At 52.0% G+C, this 5,393-nt stretch overlaps 1 pseudogene; it reads right to left on the bottom strand.

The window, feature by feature from the left end:
- Positions 1 to 1,559: 1,559 nt before the first annotated feature.
- On the bottom strand, positions 1,560 to 4,961 carry LOC109309290 (annotated as a pseudogene).
- Between the last annotated feature and the right edge of the window lie 432 nt (positions 4,962 to 5,393).

The following is a 5,393-nucleotide window of genomic DNA, read 5'->3' as shown; positions in this document are numbered from 1 at the left end:
CACAGAGGCCACTTGGCAGAGTGTTGGAGGTGGAGGTATATATATCTATATATAGAAATAAATATTTTTGAAAAAAAAAAAAAGCAGGGTTCCCTGCAGCTGATGTGCAACTCCCAGGACTCGCACACCACTCAAAGGGGAAGCCCCACATGATGGAGCCAGCTGCCTTCCCTGCTTCCTGCCTCTATGTGTACATCCTAGGACTCTGCTGGCAGTTGCAGGAAGCCCCAGTCCCTGCTTCCGAGCAGAATCCTGGGACCTGCACATGGTGGCAGGTAGTGGGGCCAGGCTGCCAGTTCTACCACATGGGGTTTCTCCCCAGTGGTGTGAGAATCCTGGCAGCTGTACATGAGCCCCGTGTGATAGAGGTGTACTGGCCTGGTGCTGCTCCTTGCCGCCATGTGCAGCTCCTGGAACTGGCTTGAACTGGATGCTGCCAGGCAACTGCACTTGCACAGGTCATGAGCACTCTGAGGCCTGCTGCTTGCTGCTGCTGCTTCCAACGGCAGGAGCTGTGTGCCATGGAGGGGGCATGCCCCCTCCCTCATGCCCCACAAACCTCACCCTCCAAGAACCTCCACACACACCCCCAACATGCCCTACACACAGCCACACCCCACACCTTACCACTGCATAAACACAAGTAAATCAGGACAAAAATATTTTTTGAAATAAATTAAAATATGTTTAGTTTGACTTTTAGTATATGATTTGTTTTTTTCATGTCATTCTGCATCTTGTTTGGCTGTAAAGCATGATCATGTTTTCTGTATGATTGTTGCATATTGTACCTCCTCTAGGACTGGAGAGGACCACCTCCCATCCCCCCCCCCAACCACTGCCTTAAGATTCCTCACCGTAACCTGTAAAACCAGTTGAGTGACTCTGGCCAAATCCTGGAGTGCCAACTCTCTTTGAATCGATTGGTCTGCATTAGCAGTGTTCCAGTGAGGCTGCCTGGGGGCCTGGGTGAGGTCAGAAAAATTATTTAAGGTTCAGAAACACAAAACTCTAGAACTCTTGGTTCAGAGATGATACCTTTTGTTTAAGGTTTAAATTTAAACTTAAGGTTCAGGCCACCTGGGCTGGGGGGCTTGCTCTTTGTTTTTCCCCTGGATCCCCTGTGGAGGGGAGGGGAGATGCTGGAATGCTTACTGGAGCTTGAGGCCAGGTGGTATAGAGAGCCAGGGTTTCAAGCCTAGTAGCTGGGTGGGGCTTGGACTGGGAGTCACTCCCACAGCCACTCAGGCAGGAGCAGAGATGGGCACTCCACAGCAGCTCGGCAGAGTCACATCATTGGGAATCAAGGGTGGGAGCAGAGATTGACACTCCCCTAGTAGCTCAGCGGAGCTACATCAACTCACCGAAGGGCCCTTCACAACACAGAAGGGTGGACAGCAACAGTGACGGAGACAATACATCCAAATTTCCAGGGACTAACCTCTTTCGGGTTGAGACTCCCTCACTCTTGGACTGCCGAGCCCGGGGTCAAAGGCTCCCAAATAGGGGTAGGGGTGATACAGGTTATGCTTTGATCCAGGATGGTGTTTTTCTTTTGCTTATGTTGTGTTTTGATCAGAGGCTTGTGTTCATACTGCTTGTGAGGGAAAGGTTGTTGGTTTTGTTGGACACCCTAGTGATTAATTTAGTGTTTCCTAGGTAGACTGGGTGGGGGCTCGAGCCAAGGTAAAATGTATTTAGTACCCCCAAAATTGAACCTGGCCCTTGTTGCTGTAGAGAACCGGAAGGAGAGGTATTTCCCCTTTGGAAAGAACAGGGGAGCAGGTCCAGAGAGAGCCCCAAGCCTGCAGCGACATGGCAGATGGAGGATCAGCCCTGCCGGCAGTCTCTGGGAGTGAGGGCACAGGCAGAGGTGAGCACTGACTCAGATCATCTCATAAATAAGCTAAAGCTAATCAAGTAGTCTGTGCGCAAGACTAGCACCTGCAAAGCCACTAGCTGAGAAAGGGAATGAGTCTGGAATCTCTTGGGAGCCCATGCAGGGGACTGGTTACCTTCCAGCTCCACAGCCAGCCTCCATGGAAGGAGCTTTCCGGCCAGGGAACACACCCAGATGAAGCCTCTGTGGAGCCACCCATGACAAAACCACACAGCAGGGAGCAGCCCCAGAGCCCTACAGCCTCCCTGCTGCCAGGACACCACAGTGCTGCCTGTGCCGCAGTGTCCCACCTGGAGAGGGGCTTTCCTCATGGCAGGTCTCCAGAACTCACAGGGTGCTCTCCAGTGTGTTGTAGTTGTCCTTGAAGCTCTTCAGCTCTGGGAAGTGTTTGGGACATTTGCCCTTCTGGCTGGAAGGCAAGCAGGTGACCTGGATAGTCGGGGTTTGGAAACCTTGGGCGAGAGGATGAGGGCCTTGGCTGCTGACTGGTGCTGCTACTGGCAGTGGCTGCTGCCTCCTCATGCCTTGATGATGTTCACTAGTTCAGTCAGGGCTTCCTGATACTTCAAATGCTCCGTCTTCCCAAAGATACTTCAGATACTCTGTCCAGCAGGGTGTCCACTAAGGTCTTACAGATGCCTTTGAAGGGAGTGCTGGGGTTCTTCAGCTCCAGCAGGTAGGCCTGGAAGTTCTTCCTTATTAGGGCTGTGGGTTATCTGCCATCTGCCTTCTGACTGTGCCCAGTACCTTCATTCTGTACAAGTAGTTATAGAAACACTGGCTGCCAGAGGTTTCTAGCTGCAGGAGCCTGGCTTCGCCTTCAGCTAGCAGCTGTGGCTCATACTTAATGCCCTGGACAGTCGAACATCTATCTCCACTTTCAGGTCCTTGGTGGGGGGGGACTGCTGCAGGTTGGATATTTGGAAGAACTTTCTCGCAATGAGACTGGAACAGACTCTACAGAGATGAGCATTTAAGCACTGGAACAGGCATTCTACAGATGCTGTGGACTCTCCAGCCTCGGAAATTCTTAGAAGCAGCTAGACCATGGGTGGGCAAAAAATGGCCCCAGCCCCAGGACTGCTATTTTCATTCCTCCTGTCCCCTGCACTGGTCCATTTTTTGCAGCCCCCACCAACCTCTTGCCCTTCCCAGCCAGTGCTTTCAACACCCATCCCCCAAGCTACTCTGAGTGCAGGCACTTTTATCAGCATTCACTGGCTGGAGGCCAGCAAGTAAGTCCTGGTGTTGGGGGAGGAGTGGGAGGGATGGAGGTGTAGGTTGGCTGGGTGGTGACCCCACCTCACCTGTTGGTAACACTTGCCCCCTCACCCCACCTGTGGGTCATGCCTGCTCCCCCTACCCTTCATGGGTCATGCCTGCTCTCCCCTACCCCACCTGCATGTCATGTCTGTCCCCCCGCCCCCCCACAGGTCACGTCTCTTCCCTCCACCCCACTCGTGAGTTGCGTCTGCTTCCTCTACCCTGTGTGGGTCATGCCTGCCACCCCATCCCACTCGTGGGTAGCGCCTGTTCCCTTACCCCACCCTTGAGTCCTGCCTCCCCACTTCTCACACCAGACCCCCAATCCCCTCCAGATTGCTGGACCCCTAATGCCTCAGCTAGTCCCACCCACCCTGATGTTCCTGATATTGGACAGTTGTTTTGAATCACAAAATCATAGAACATTAGGATTGCAGGGGACCTCAGGAGGACATCTAGTCTAGTGGTTCTCCCAGGACCCTTTTGTAAACATCGATGGCCAGTCCCGACCCAGTGCCCCTCCCTCCCAACCTGCTGCCCCTAGGCCTCAGCCCCACAGTGTGTGGTGTGGGCCAGAGGAGAGGGAGGGGGCAAGCAGCTGGGATGCTTCAGTTTCCCCACATTTTTCTATTTTAAAGGAGCACTGATTTTTAAAATTTGTTTGCAACCATTTCAGATATTCTTGTGACCCACTTTTGTTGCAACCAAGGGATTGCAAAATGCTGGATTATACCTCCTGAGATCCCTTCCAACTCTAATTTTCTGATTGTACAACATCCAGAGACTTCTGGGTTTTTGGTTGTAGCCCTGTTGGTCTGAGGACATAGGCAGGCAAAGTTCTTTGGGTAGATGTGATTTTTTTTTTTTATTAGACCAACTGAGTTGGAAAAAAAGTTCTTAGCAAGTTTTCAGGCACAGTCATCCTTTGTCAGGCACAGGGAGTCTCTGCGGGTGTGAGACTCCAAGGAATGAGATAAGCTAGTGTGGTAGGGTGTCAGTGAGAATGTAAAGATGTAGAGATAAGCAAGACAAAAGGAAAAGCAGGGGGGGAGGGGAGGAAGAGAGCAGGGGGAGGAAAGAGTAGGGAAACAACAGAGATAAAATAAGGTGAAAAAGAGGCAGTCTAAAAAAGGGAATAGTTAGAGATCAGGAAAGCAGGAATAGAAGAAATTAAAAGCGATAGAACATTAGTGAAAACGTAAAAGTAAAAGGCTAAGCAGGGGGAAAAAGAATGGGGGACAGAAAGCATTGTCACGTTAGGACCACACCCTCCATCCACGTAATCGTGACAAGAACTACTGACATTTTCTTGACTCCGAAAACACACTCTACTTTTAGTACTACTCAAAGTTCCCTCGAGAGGGGCACCACTCCTGGAAACACTGCAATACCAGGCTGATGCATAGAGAGGAAAGAGCAAGCTCCAAATCCATCCCCAAACACCAAAAATAAACTCAATACAAAGCTCTCCAATGGAAAGCATATCAGATATTACAACTGATAAGAACAGGAACTACACATGATCTTAGCCTAAAAAAGGCCGAGAAGCGATATCCCCAGTACTCCAAAAAACACAGCGCCCCCGGGTCCAGCCTCTCGCCGGTCACCGGAAGTTAAGCCACAAGGGCCTCTCTGCTCACAGTCATCATCCACAGCCTCTGGCTCCAAGAACCAGTGAAAAATCCTTCTCTCCATGTCTCCTGCCCCATGGACCCAAGGCACTGCCCTCCGCCTCACTTGTGCAGCCCAAACACCCCTTATTCTTGCCCCCTCGATGCTTCCCTGTCTCTCACCTCATCGCTGGCAGCTAGAGACCAGGACAGGCGACAAGCTCAAAATTTGCATGCCACCTCAGCGTGGTGACGACAGCGTCTCAGGTTAACCCTCTCCTGTCCAACGTTCCTGGAATCCTGCTCTCTTCAGCAGCAACCTATGTCTTAGTACAGTGGTTCTCAGCCTTCTTTGTACCAGGATCCATTTGTAAACTTCGATGGCCAGTCCCGACCCACAGCTTCCTGGCCATTGTGGTGCCCCTCACTCCGCACCCACAGCCTCCTGTTCCCCCCAGCCCTGCCAGAGGGAGCCCCTTCTGCTTGGGCTGGAACACAGTGGTTGCAGCAGCTCTGGTTCATGTGGGCAGCAGTGGAGCAAGTCCACCCCAAGATGGGCTTGGGAGAGGAGGGGAGGCCTGTGGCACCCCCACTACCCTGGGCTGGGGCTCCCATGCTGT

The sequence above is a fragment of the Crocodylus porosus genome, unplaced genomic scaffold (genome assembly GCF_001723895.1).
Source record: "Crocodylus porosus isolate Cpor-Errol unplaced genomic scaffold, CroPor_comp1, whole genome shotgun sequence".
In the NCBI taxonomy this organism is placed as follows: domain Eukaryota; kingdom Metazoa; phylum Chordata; order Crocodylia; family Crocodylidae; genus Crocodylus; species Crocodylus porosus.
This window is presented reverse-complemented; position numbering and strand designations above follow the sequence as displayed.